At 37.3% G+C, this 14,954-nt stretch overlaps 1 protein-coding gene across 7 annotated transcripts in view; it reads left to right on the top strand.

The window, feature by feature from the left end:
• Positions 1-14,954, top strand: part of SIPA1L1 (signal induced proliferation associated 1 like 1) — a 383,378-nt gene that overhangs the window by 171,816 nt on the left and 196,608 nt on the right. For all 7 annotated transcript variants that reach the window (XM_082451505.1, XM_082451510.1, XM_082451509.1 and 4 more), the window contains one exon: positions 13,862-13,923. The gene's annotated coding sequence lies outside the window, so the exon portion shown is untranslated. Of the gene's footprint in view, positions 1-13,861; positions 13,924-14,954 lie in introns of those variants that run through there.

Here is a 14,954-nt window from a genome sequence, read left to right as displayed (position 1 = left end):
CTCTTATGTAAAAATGGCATAATATTTGCATATAACCTTCGCACATCCTCTCTTATACTTTAGATAATCTCTAGATTACTTATAATACCTAATGCGACGTAAATGCTATGTAAATAGTTGTAAATAACATGTAAAGGCTATGTAAATAGTTACCAGTGGAGGGCAAATTCACATTTTGCTTTTTGGAACTTTGTGGAATTCCCCCCCCACCCCCCGCCAATATTTTCCATCCATGTTTGATTGAATCTGTGGATGTGGAACCCATGGATATGGAGGGCCCACTCTATTCGCTAGCTCTTTCACTAAGAGTGCCTGAGAGTGGCCCCCAATAGCAATAAACACATCTAACACCTGGATCTTGAATTCTTTCTTTCTTTTAATTTAAGTATGATTAATATACAGTTATTGTAATTGTTTCATGTGTACAACATAGTGATACATTTACATACTTTATGAATGATAAAGTTCACCATGATAAGTTACCATCTGTTGCCATTTAAAGTTATTACAGTATTATTGACTATATTCCCTATTCTGTACGTTGCATCCCCATGACTGACTTATTTTATAACTGGACATTTGTGCTTCTTGATCCCCTTCACTGATTTTGCCCATCTTCCCACCCCCCACTCCTCTCTGGCAACCACCAGTGTGTGTCTGTATCTGTTTATCTGTGTCTGTTTTGTTTTGTTTGTTCATTTATTTTGTTTTTTAGATTCTACATATAAGTGAAATAATACGTATTTGTCTTTCTCTGGCTGACTTATTTCACTTTGCATAATACCCTCTAGGTCTATCTATGTTGTTGCAAATGGCAAGATTTCATTCTTTATGGCTGATTAATATTCCATTGTGTGTGTGTGTGTGTGTGTGTGTGTGTGTGTATACCACTTCTTCTTTATCCATTCGTCTATTGATGGACAGGTGCTTTGGTTGCTTCTATATTTTGGCTATTGTAAATAATGCTGCAGTGAACATAGGGGTGTATATATCTTTTCAAATTAGTACTTTTGTTTTCTTCAGGTAAATACCCAGAAGTGGAATTGCTGACTCATGTGATAGCTCTATTTTTAATTTTTTGAGGACCCTCCATATTGTTTTCCATGGTGGCTACACCAATTTACATTTCCACCAACAGTGAATGAGGGTTTCTTTTTCTCCACATTCTTGCCAACACTTGTTATTTGTTATCTTTTCAACAATAGCCATTCTGACAGGTGTGGGGTGCTATCTCATTGTAATTTCATCTTTTCATGTGTCTGTTGGCCATTTGTATGTCTTCTTTGGAAAAATGTCTGTTCAGGTCCGCTGACCATTTTTAATTGGATTGTTTGTTTTTTGATATTGTGTTGTATGAATTCTCTATATATTCTGGATATTAACCCCTTATCAGATATATGATTTGCTAATATCTTCTCTCATTCAGTTGTTGCTTATTTCATTCACTGCAAAAGCTTTTCACTTTGATGTAGTACATTTGTTTATTTTTGCCTTTGTGTCCCTTGCCCGAGGAGACAGATCCAAAAAAAATATTGTGAAGACTGATGTCAAAGGGGTGACTGCCCATGCTTTCTTATAGGAGTTTTATGGTTTCAGGTCTTACATTCAAATCTTTAATCCATTTTGAGTTTATTTTCATATATGGTATAATAGGGTGATCCAGACTCATTCTTTTGCATGTCCAGTTTTCTCAATGTCATTTATTGAAGCAAGGCTGTCTTTTCCCCATGTGTATTCTTGCCTTTTTGTCATAGATTTATTGATCATTTGTGTATGGGTTTACTTCTGGGCTCTCTCTTCTGTTCCATTGATCTATGTGTCTTATTTTATGCTAATACCTTACTGTTTCGATTACTGTAGCTTTGTATTATAGTTTGAAATCAGAAAACATGATACCTCCAGCTTTGTTCTTCTTTCTCAAGGTCACTTTGACTAATTGGGGTCTCTTGTGGTTCCATACAAATTTTAGGATTATTTGTTCCAATTCTGTGAAAAATGCTATTGATATTTTGATAGGGATTGCACTGAATCTGTATGTTGCTTTTGGTAGTTAGGATAGTTTTTCTAAAACAGATTGTAATACATTTTTTCAGTACTAGTTCTTTTGTTCTATGAGAACGGTATATCGTTCTGTTTATTTGTGACCTCTTTAATTTCTTTCATCAATATCTTATAGTTTTCAGAGTATAGGTCTTTCACTTCCTTGATTAAATTTATTGCAAGGTATTTTATTCTTTTTGGTGTAATTGTAAGTGAGATTGTTTTCTTAATTTCTCTTTCTGATAGTTTGTTATTAGTCTATAGAAATGCAAGAGATTTTTACATATTAATTTTGTATCCTGCAATTTGCTGAATTCATTTATTCCAATAGTTTTTGGTGAAGTTTTTAGGGTTTCCTATATATAGTATCATGTCATCTGCAAATAGTGACAGTTTTACTTCTTCCTTTCTGATTTGGTTGACTTTTATTTCTTTTTCTTATCTAATTGCCATAGCTACAACTTCCAATACTTTGTTGAATAAAAGTGGTGAGAGTGGGCATTCTTGTCTTGTTCCTGATTTTAGAGGAAACCTTTCAGCTTTTCACTATTGAGTAGGATGTTAGCTGTGAGTTTGTCATATATAGCCTTTGTTATATTAAAGTGTGTTTACTCTATACCTACTTTGTTGAGAGCTTTTATTATAAATGGGTGTTGAATTTTGTGAAAACAACTTTTTCTGCATCTACTGAGATGATCATATAATTTTTATCCTTTGTTTTGTTAATGTGGTGTATCATGTTGATTGATTTGTGGATGTTGAACCATTTTTGCATCCCTGGAATAAATACCACTTGATCATGGGGTATGATCCTTTTAATGTATTGTTGAATATTATGTATGATCCTTTTAATGTATTGTTGCTTTGCTAATATTTTGTTGAATGTTTTTACATCCTGTTCATCAAGGGTATTGTTGTGTAATTTTTTTTTTTTTTTTTGCAGTGTCTTTGTCTGGTTTTGGTATCAGGGTAATGCTCATCATGTAGAATGAGTTTGGAAGCTTGCCTTCCTCCTCAATTTTTGGAAAAGTTTGAGAAGGACAGGTTTTGACTCTTCTTTAAATGTTTGGTAGAATTCACCTGTGAAGCCATGGGCTTCTATTTATTGGGAGTTTTTAAAATTACTGATTCAATCTCATTGCTAGTAACTTGGTCTATTCAGGTTTTCTATTTCTTCCTGGTTTTTGGAAGATTGTAGTTTTAAAAATTTTATCCATTTCCTCTCTGTTTTCCAATTTGATGGCATATAATTGTTTATAGTAGTCTCATGATCCTTTGTATTTTTGTGGTATCAGTTTTAACATCTCCTCTTTCCTTTCTGATTTTATTTATTTGGGGCCTTTCTCTTTTTTTCTTGATGAGTCTGATTAAAGGCTTGTCAATTTTTTATATTTTCCAGGATACAGCTTTTGCTTTCATTGATCTTTTCTGTTGTTTTTTGGTCTCTATTTTATTTATTTCCACTCTGATCTTTATTATTTCCTTCATTTTACAAACTTTGGGCTTTGTTATTTTTTTTCTAGGTCATTTAGGTGTAAGGTTAGATTGTTTATTTGAGACTTTTTTCTTGTTTCTTTTAGACTTTTTTCTTGTTTCTTTAGGTAGGCCTATATCACTGTAAACTTCCCTCTTAGAACTGCTTTTGCGGTGTCCCATAGAGTTTGGAAGTTTAAACACAACCTTCCAACTTTTCATTTGTCTCAGGGTATTTTCTTATTTCTTCATTGCCCCATTTATCGTCTAGTAGCATGTTGTTTAGTCTCCATGTGTTTGTGTCTTTTCCAGTTTTTTTCTAGTAGTTTATTTCTAGTTCCCCACTGTTGTGGTTGGAAAGGATGCTTGATATTATTTCACTCTTCTTAAATTTATTGAGACTTCTTTTGTGACCTTTTTCAGATTCTTTTCCCATACAGGTTATTATAAAATGTCTTTCGTATATTTTCATTTCTAGTTATGGCCTTTCTTTTCTTCTTAAATAGGTCTCTTTAACATTTCTTGTAAGGCATATTAAGTGCCTTAGCTTGTGCTTATCTGAGAAACTTTTTATCTGTCCTTGAGTTCTGAATGATAACTTTGCCAGGTAGAGTATTCTTTGTTGTAAGTTTTTTCCTTTCAGGACTTTGAATATATCATGCTGCTTTGTTCTGGCTTGTAAAGTTTCTGCTGAAAAATCAGCTGATAGTCTTACAGGGATTCCCTTATATATAACTAGTTGCTTTTTTCTTGCTGCCTTTAAAATTCTCTCTTTATCTTTAACTTTTGACATTTGAATTATAATGTGTCTTGGTGTTGGTCTATTTAGGTTCATCTTTTTGAGAACTCTCTTTGCTTCTCGGACTTTGATGTCTGTTTCCTTTGCCAGGTTAGGGAAGTTTTCAGCCATTACTTCTTCAGATAAGTTTTTTGTACATTTCTCTCTTTCTTCTGCTTCTGGGACCTATATAATATGAATGTTAATATGTTTGATGTTGTCCCAGAGAGCCCTTAAACTATCCTCATTTTTAAAAATTCTTTTCTCTTCTTACTCTTTTTTAAAAAAATTATTTATTTATTTATTTTTATTTTTATTTTTTTTGGCTGTGTTGGGTCTTCGTTTCTGTGCAAGAGCTTCCTCTAGCTGCGGCAAGCGGGTGCCACTCTTCATCACGGTGCGCGGGCCTCTCACTATCGTGGCCTCTCTTGTTGTGGAGCACAGGCTCCAGACGCGCAGGCTTAGTAGTTGTGGCTCACGGGCCTAGTTGCTCCGTGGCATGTGGGATCTTCCCAGACCAGGGCTCAAACCCGTATCCCCTGCATTAGTAGGCAGATTCTCAACCACTACGCCACCAGGGGAGCCCTCTCTTACTCTTCCATTTGAGTGATTTCTACTACCCTCTTTTCCAGATCACTGATTCATTGTTCTGCATTATCTAATCTGCTGTTGACTTCATCTAGTATAGTTTCATTTCAGTTACTGTATTCTTCAGCTCTGATTGGTTCTTTTTTATATTTTCTATCTCTTTGTTTAAGTTCTTAACTGTGTTCATACATTCTTTTTCAGAGTTCAGTGAGCATTTTTATGACCACTTCCTTGAACTCTTTATCAGATAGGTATCTCCGTTTCATTTAGTTCATTTTCTGAGGTTTATTTTGTTCTTTTGATTGGAACATATTCCTCTGTCTCCTAATTTTGCCTAACTCTTAGCATGTTTTGTTTTTTTTTTAAATAGGTAGATCAGCTGTGTCTCCTCATCTTGAAGGAGAGGTCTTATGTAGAGCGTTTCCTGTTGGACCCAGATGAACAATCCCTCCTGGTCACCAGAGCCAGGTGCCCCAGAAGACTCCCCCATGTGGGGTGCACGCACCCTCCTATTGTGGTGGTCCTCCAGTTCCTGCAGATGCGCTGTTGGGTGGGTTGGCCCCCAGGCTGGCTTGTTATAAGGCTTGGCTCTGACTGCTGCAATTGTGCTGGTGGGCAGGGCTGGCCTCCAGGGGTAGGAGCCACTTTGTTGGGGAGGGGTGGCGATCTGGACCAAGGCCACCTGCCAGTGTAGAGGGACGGGATCTGCTTTGGGGGGGGGTTCCCATCCCGACAGAGGCCGCCTGTTGGTGTGGTGGGAGAAGGGCCACTTTGGGAGGGTGCTGGCTGGAGCAGGTCCACAGGGGAAAGCTGGGGCTGGGTGAGTGGCGCTAGCAAGATACCTCGCTGATGTCACAAACGGCATCCACCAGTGCCAGGCCAGCTCGGTAGAGGGAGGATAAAATAAATTTTTCTTTTTAATGGCACCCACCAGAACTTCATTCTGGGAGGAAGTTCCAACAGATCCCTGCCCCTTTGGCACTTGCCGTAACATCGGTCATTGAATCTCCTTTATATATGGCCCAGATGCTTTTTCAAACTGCCACTTCTGCACTGGGACTTGGAGTGAGTAAGTTTGTGCACAGGCCCTTTAAGCATCTTGGTTTCTCATAGCCCTCCAGCTCTCCTGAATGTAACCCTGCTGGCTTTCAAACCCAGACATTGTGGGGGCTCATCTCACTGGTGCAGGACCCCCCTGCTCTTTAGGGAGGACTTCCACATTAGTGATATCCCCTCTTGCTTGTGGGTTTTCACACTGGGGGTGTGGGTTCTGACTAGACTGTGTCTCTGCCCCTCCTGCCCATCTTGGTTTTTTCTTAATTTTCTTAGTTGTAGATGAGCTATTCTGCTAGTCTTCAGGTGGTTCTCAGAGAAATTTGTTCTATATGTAGCTGTAGTTTTGATGTGTCCATGGGAGGAGGTGAGCTCAGGATCTTCCTACTCTGCCATCTTGATCCCACCTTGGATCTTGATTTCTAAATACCACTCTCTAATAAAAGGAACCAGGGCTCCTTGGAGAAATGGTAAGAAAGTACAAAATGAGCCTGAAACATCTAGTTTTAGAAAGTAAGGGAATGCTCAAAAAATGATGAGGTCATGTCAAAATGACCTAGAAGCCATCTTGAAGGGGTTTCCACTGGCCCAATCTGGGGCTGATTGGGCTACAAAACACATAACGGTAATAATAGATTATAAGAAACCATAATAATAATATAACCCACTGAATACATGGATGAATAATATAAATGTAAGAATGAATGGATTGATTAATTGAAATCTTGATGAGGAACAGTATATGTACATAGCTTCAAAGTACTTCCCTAAGAAATACTTACTAACTACCAAGAGGAAAAGTGTAAGTAGCTCTACAGTGGAGAAGACTAGCAGATACCACCTTAATCAGTTCATCAGTGTGAACATCATCAATAATAATACAAATGAAAATTGTGTGCCACCTGGTGGGTTGCAATGAGAAGAACACAGCATTTTTTTCTGTAATATTCCTGCCAGTATCTTTGCTCATCATTCATTCTGCTTTTAAAGAAATTTGTCCTGAAGTATGACATACATACAGAAAGGTGACAAATCATATGTGGACAGATCAATAAATTTCAAAAATTGAACTTGTCTATGTAACCAGCACCCAGATCAAGAAATTGAACAGTCTGTCACTCTAAAAGCACCTGTTCTGACTTCAAATTATAATCATTGATGATTAATTTTGCCTGGTTTTGTACTTTATATAAAAGGAATCATATAGCATGTATTTTTGTATATGGCTTCTTTCTCTCAGCATTATATATTCATGTTGTTGCAGGTAGCAAATATTTTCTTCTTTTTCTTACTGCAGTGTTCCATTATATGAATTCATCAGTTATTTTTTCTTTCTGTTATGGATACACACTGGAGTTGTTTTCAGTTTGGGGCTGTTATGAATTGCACTGCTGTGAACATCCTTGTTCATGTCTTTTGCCACACATGTGTCTGTTTATGTTGGCTATATACCTAGGAATTGAATTGCAGAGTTATAATGTATGCATACATTCATCTTTAGTAGATACCGCCAAACAGTTTTTCAAGTAGGCAGTTAACACCCCTACCAAAGGTATAAGGGAAGTGCCGTTTGCTCCACATCCTTGTCAACATGGTTTTTAATTTTAGCTATTCCAGTGGGTATGTAGTGGTACCACACTGGGGATTTTAACTTGTGTACCTCTGATGACTAATGAAGTTGAGCATCTTTCATCTATTTGTTAACTGTTGTCTTCTGTGAGGTCATCATTCATTCTTGCCTTTCAGGTCTTCTATCCGGTATCATTTTACTTCTGTGCAAAGGTCATTTCCTTTATAATTTAGTGTGTCAGCTGATGGTAAACCCTCAGTTTTGTTTGGCTGAAAATGTTTATTGTTCTAGAAGGAATCGTCTTTAGTTATAGAATTCCAGGTTGATTGTTATCTCTGTTAGGTCACTGAAGATAGTAGTCCTTTTCTGGGCTCCATTGTTGCTGTTGAGAAATCAAGAGTCATCTTAATGGGTGTTCATTTGTAGGTGATTCTCTTTTCTCTTTGCTGCTCTTAAGATTGCTTTTTATTTAGTGTTCTGCAGTTTTACTCTGATGTCCCTCAGTATTGCTTTTCCCCCTGCTTGTTGTTTGTTGGCCTTTCTGGATTCAAGGATTGGTGTCATTTACAGTATTGATTCTCTCCATTTTCTTTGTCTAGTATTCCTCTTAGGTGAATGTTATACCTATTCACTCTACTATCCGTGTCTCTTAATGTCACTTTTATGGTTGCATCTCTCTATTGGGAAGCATTCTAGATGTTTTTTTTTAGATCTGTCTTCCAGTTCCTGATCCATTATTCATCTGTGTCCAAATGTAATTTATTCACCTAATGAATTTTTTTTTAAAGTGTGGGGATCTTTTTTTAAAAAAATATTTATTTATTTATTTGGTTGCAGCGGGTCTTAGTTGCGGCTCGTGGGCTCCTTAGTTGCAGCAGGTGAGCTCCTTAGTTGTGGCATGTGAACTTTTAGTTGCGGCATGCATGTGGGATCTAGTTCCCTGACCAGGGATCGAACCTGGGCCCCCTGCATTGGGGGTCAGAGTCTTATCCACTGCATCACCAGGGAAGTCCCATGAATTTTTTCTAAGCTTTTGTTATCATATTTTTAGTTCTAAAATTCTATTCAGTTCTTTTTTCAGTTCTGTTTAGTTATTTACAATATTCTATTTGTTCATTACTTTCAAGCTTTTCATTTATACATTTATGTATATATATACCTTAAAAAAAAAACCAAACTATTAGCTTTAATATTTGGCACAGAGAGAAGAGGGCCTGAAGCCAGGTTTTAGATTAAGACGATTGTAACTCACAATCTCTCGTCTCTTCCTTCTTTTCTTTTTTCTCTCTTTCTTTCTTTCTTTTTTTAATTTTTTACTTTTCATTTTGAAATAATTTTAGACTTAAAAAAATGTTGCAAAAATAGGTAAATTTCTACATACCCTTCACCCATCTTCCCAAAATGCTAATATCTTATATAACTATAGTCAACTTATCAAAATCAGGAAATTAACATTCATACAGTAATGTTAATTGAGCTACAGACCTTATTCATATTTTGTCACCTGTCTCAATAATATTTATGTCTGGACCATGATCCAGTCTAGGATCCAACATTGCGTTTAGTTGTTTTATTTCCTTTGTCTTCTTTAATCTGTGCTGTTTGTCAAATGGTGGTTTTTCTATTTCTATCATTCTTCTCTGCACTTATTAATTGAAATTCTCTTACAAGAAGGAGCTTGGCCTTCTTGCCCATTTATTTGTGTATTCAGTTACTTATTTTTTATCGATATGGACTCATGGGTATTTGTTTTATCCTATAAGTTATAATGTATTAATATAATTTTTTAATTTTTTTGCTCAGATTGTCCCAGATTTGGCCCCTTCAGGTTAGTTCCAGTCCTTTTGATAAATCCATATCTTTTTTGAGCCCTCCTTACTTTGTTGTACCACAAAATGTTCTAGGTTCATCTGGTACTTTCCCTTTCCTAGCTTTGCAGCCAGACATTTCTCTAAGTAGTCCTGGTTCCCCTTATTGGAGGGTGGTGTTTAGAAGCCAGTATTTGGGTGCTACATGTGCTCATTGCTACAGGGGTATCATTGCTCCTAGTCTTTGTCAGAGGACAGAGCTACACATATCTGCCTCTACCAATATCTATTATCTACTGAAATATATATTAAAAACCATGATATCTCTGATTCCAGTCTGATACCATACAGTTCATTCTGGTCTTTCCCATTCCTTTCTTTGTTTTTTCTCTAGTCTCAGAGTATATAGTCAAGATACTGGCTTCCAAAGCGGTTAGGTTAGTTCTTTTCTTCTGTACTCAGTTAAGTGTGGTTACTTATACCTTTGTAATGCAGTTCCCTTATTACTGAATGTGTTTCATTTTGAGTTACCTTCACATACTGTTTGATTTTGGTTGTTTACCTTTTTATTTTGTTTAACAGTACTATGGTTATAAATGTCAAAACTATGCAAAAAGATACATCTGGAGACCTATCACTCCCCCTCTGTTCTTTGTATTCCATTCTCATTCCCACCTGAATGGTTCCATAATGCCTGTAAGATAAAATTTGAACTTAGTATAATTGACAAGTCCCTCCATCATCTCAGTCTTAGCTTGTCCTTATACATCATGTTCTGGAAGCCTCAGATTTCCTCTTATTCCTCAAGCATGACTGGCTCATTCACGCCTCCATGCCTTTGCATATTCTCTCCCTCTGCCTGGAATAATGCTCTGCTCCTCTTCTTGTCTTGCCCATCTGTAATCATTCAAAACCCATTTCAGCTCTTACCTACTAGGTAAAGACTTCCTTTCCTCACCCATCTCTCCCCATTTGCATTTCACTCCATTTAGTAATTCTCTTCTGTTAATTCATAGCTCTATAGCACTTGTAAATATTGTGTAACTTTTGTGACATTTGATTTAAATTACTGATGCATAGGCTTTTCATCTTCTTTATAACTGAGCTTCTTGAAGACAGGAACTTTGTCCTTGGATTTCTAGCATCTAGTTCAGTTTCTTGCACTTACCAGTTATACAGTGAATACAGTATAGTGAGTGGATGTCAGTTCTTTTCACTTTTTCTTTACTCTTTCTCTCTTTATTTCTCCCATGATATAAGCCCATATTAATAGAATGTGATGCCCATGATCTTGTTATCTTTGGCATTTTTGTATTTTCTGCCTCTCCTCATATATTTGGGCACAACCTTGGTAATTTAATGGCTTCCTGTGATCCCTGGGAAGTCACAATATCTAATTAAATTTTCAGATGCAGTATAGAGGGATGAGATGAAACCAGGGTATAGAAATTGTTTAAAATATGCAGACCTAAAAAGTCAAGACTATATTATCTGTCTGATTTGCCTCTTCATTTGAAAAGCTGAAGCTTGCTGCCCGTTTAACCTGTTAGATTGGAAGAAATTGTTGTACTGGAAACAAAATCCCTTCAACCGTCTTTCAGGAGCACTAGTCAGCTTTTAAAACGTCATTATTATTGTCCAAAAGACAAGTTTAGTAACCTTACACATTGTGTTTCTAAGCTGCTTACTTTACTTTCTATTCTGTATAGATTATTCAGCTGATTATGTTAAAATGTAGGGGCTTATTTCCACCAGTCTCTTCATGCACCATCTGTTACTTCTCTCTCTCCCTCTGTATTGCATTCTCTTCCTGCCACTCCTGTGTGTTCTGTTTAATCATAGCTCATTCTCCAAAGTCCTACCTGCTACTCAGCACAGAGGTTTAGTTGTAATGTAGATGTCACACTAAGCAAAGGGGCGGGGGTGTTGTTTCTGGACCGCGCTTAGCAAGGGTACAAAGCTACAGCTACTGCATCCGGGGCTAGTGAGCTTTGAGAAATCATTCACTTATATTACTGGCCCGTATTCTTTATTTATAAAAATTGAAAATATATCACTTTTTTATTCAAGTGTTACACATATAGAGACAAATGTGTCATAAAGGAGCACTTTGATGAATTTTCCTAATTGAGTATAACCGGAAAACCACCATTCAAACCAGGAAACCCAGTATTACTAGCCTGCCAGAATTCTTCCTTCCCCCCAGGCTTTACTGCTCCCTCTAAAAGATAACTACTATCCTGATTTACATAGTTTTACCTACTTTTGGACTTTATAAAATAGAATCATACGGTACGTTCTGTCATGTGTCTGGCTTCTTTGTCTCAACATTAAGTTTGTGAGATTCATCTGTGTTGTTGAATTACTTATGGTTCATTTATGTTCATTACTGTGTAGCATGCAAACTGCCTGTTTTTGTAAATAAAGTTTTATTGGAGCACAGCCACACCCATTCATTTACATATTGTCTGTGGTTACTTTTGCACTCCAAAGGCAGAGTTGAGTAGTTGTAACAGGGCGCAGAGACCATTTGGCCTGCAAACCCTAAAATATTTACTATCTGGCCCTTTGCAGAAAAAATTGATTGACCCCCTGCTGTATAGTGTTCATTATATGAATATTCCACAGTTTATTTGTTACTGAGTTTTGGCTATTGCAATTAATGCTTCGTTAAATATATGTGTCTTTAGGACCTATGTATATGCATTCCTAGAAGGTATTTCCCCAGGAGTGGAATTGCTAGGCCACAGTTTTTGTTCTGCTCTATTAGATATCACTGAACAGTTTTCCAGTTCACACTCCCACAGCAGCATATGAGAGTTGAATTGCTTCGCATCCTAAGACGTGGTATTGTCAGATATTTGCATATGAGCCATTTGGATGAGTATGTAATTTTATCTCGTTTGTGGTTTTTAATTTGTATTTCCATGGTAATGAATGATGTTGAACACCTTTTCATGTGCATGTTGGCCATTTTTGATATCCTGTTTGGGTGATCTGTCTTTTTCTTATTTTGTCAGAGTTTTTTATATTCTAATGAGTCCTTTGCTGGATTTATATATTGCAAATATCATCTTCTTTTCTGAGACTTGCACTTCTATTCTTTTAATAGTGCTTTTGTTTTATTTTATTTTTATTTTTATGAACATGAAGGGGATCAGAATATGCCACCCCAAAATATGCCACTTTGGCATGAAAATTATTTTGGACTGAAGGAAGTCTAAAAACATCAGACACAGGAAGAGCTTTTTGCCCTCCCCCTTTCTTCCAAAGCAGGGCATAAATTTCCATTTGTAAATTTCCATTTGTAAAGCAGGGCATACATTTGGGGTGTAAGCAGGACACCCCATCTGCCATACCAGGAAGAAGAGAATGACACTTGAGTCTGTGTAACAAATCTTACTAGACAATTCTTATCCACCGTACATTTCCTAGTCACCTTCCCACAATTTATCATCCTTAGGAGCCTAACCCCCTTTTTTCCTTTGTTTAGTCACTTCTCCACTATTTATTGCCCTTTGTTAAAATGGTGTATAAGCCCCTGGATCTAACTGACACTTTAGGTTTTCATTGTTCCATGGCATCTCCATGCATGTAAAAAACATTAACATCAATAAAGAAACATATGCCTTTTTCTCTTATTAATTTGTCTTCGTCAGTTTAATTTGCAAGTCCCCAGGAATTGAATCCAAGAGGGTAGAGGAAAAGGTTTTTCTTCTTCTGCAGACCATAACTAATGCCAACAACATGGCTGAATCTTACATACACTGAGGAAAGTGAAGTTAGACATGGTATTTGTAGATAGATGGGCAGTGACTATCCTCAGCCTTGCTAAGGCACACCATCCCCAGGAAACACCAGGCATCCATGGTTAGAGTTTTATGTTTTCAAAGTCCTTCTGAATTAAGAGTGTGACTTGCCATATTGTTATTTGTCCTGAGGTCTGGCTAGGGACAGACCTTTTTCTTTTGAATATTAAAAGACATTCCAGTGTCTTAGAGTCCCCAGTTCTTTGGCTGTGTTTCTTTAGCATTTCAAGGTATGCTGAATATTCCAAGATTTTATTAAGATGCAGTGTCAAATATTTGAATCAGATATGTGCATTCTTTTCTGAGGACTGTTTCCTCAGATCTCTGAGTTTAGGAATTTAGAAACTGAAGCTGATTTATCTAGCTTTAAGTTGCGTTGAACTCAGTAGGTTGGATGTGTGTTGTAGGGGTTAGAGGACATGGTTTTCGAGGTCCGTTTAATAATTGCTTTTGTTTCTGTTTTATAAATAGCAGTCCAGGGCAATTTTACTTGCTTAAAATGTATTTTGTTTGTTTGTTTGGTGGTGGTCAGATCTACAAAAGACACAGATAATTTTAACTTGAAGATAGAAGAATTTTTATACTACAGATATTTTTCTCATTTTTAATTTAAGTTCAGCTGCTTACTTTAAAAATGCTGGTTTACTTCTTTCAGGGAAAAAAACAAGACTTGTCAAAGTGTTGCAACTGTTTTTAATGAAATTTCTTCTGTACTTAACTATTTTTATTCTTTTTTTTTCAGATTATACATTGTTAATGTGGATGCTATTATCTAAAGTTCTGTAGCTATGGCACAAGAATATAGTAAGTACTGTACCATACTTGCTATGACCTACGTGCTTTATAAAGTGTTAATTTTCTGTCTTTAAATGTCTCATTGGAACAGTGGAGGTATAGGAACAAAGTTTTTAAAAATCTGCTTTTCTCGGGAGTTCCCTGGCAGTCCAGTGGTTAGGACTCAGCGTTTTCACTGCCGTGGACCTGGGTTCAATCCCTGGTTGGGAAACTAAGGTCCTGTAACGAGCACGGTGTGGCCAAAAAAAATCTGCTTTTCTCAAAGGAAGTAATTCATTTGGTCATCTGATTTTTGCATCCCTAGCTTTATATATATACAAATATATCACAATTATGATCTATTTAATCTTCTGATAAACACAGAATGGCTCAGGCCTTTCCCTGTAAATGCTAGTGAGTAGACATTAGGATTGAATCCATATTATGCTCTCATCTACCCCCCCCACAAGCCCTCCCCTCCATGTTATGGGGTTGAGGAGCTGACCACAGCTCCAGGGTGGGCCCTGATGAGGGGCAGTCCCATCCCTGCTGTGTCCACACATGATTAACTCATCGGGGAGGAGGCATCAGCCAGTGTTGGGCATTAACTGGCCAGCGGCCCGGCTTCAAGAATGGTTCTCTAATCCTGCTGTAGGCAAGGAGACTCCAGAGTAGGTTTGCCAGGAGCTTCTGGCAGAAGTCTTCTCAAACTTCAAACAGAGCTACCGGAAGAGCCTGCCTCTGCCTCTCTTCTTCTGGATGTTGTTTTGTGCTGGTGTGAGGTCTGGTGTGGCTCCAGGCCGAGCAGGAAGTCACACAGAGTGGAGGACAGAGGAACCAGCCTTGAAGGCAGTTTCTCCTCCAGAAGTCCAAGCATGTGAGCCAGTAACATTTCCTTTTTGTTTAAGCCAGTTTGAGTTGGGAGCCAAAACAGCCTAGGTGATTCACTTCATCTCCATTTGTTTTTAGTACTCCATTAGTTCCTCCCTGGGGAATGTGGGAGCAATTGCAAAGGGAGGCAAACTCATACTGTTAAACTAATCTGACAGAGTGTGTTGCTG

The sequence above is a fragment of the Balaenoptera physalus genome (assembly GCF_965194825.1).
Source record: "Balaenoptera physalus genome assembly, chromosome: 2".
NCBI classification, from domain to species: domain Eukaryota; kingdom Metazoa; phylum Chordata; class Mammalia; order Artiodactyla; family Balaenopteridae; genus Balaenoptera; species Balaenoptera physalus.
The sequence above is the reverse complement of the archived record's forward strand: the minus strand, read 5'-3'. Positions and strand labels throughout refer to the sequence as shown.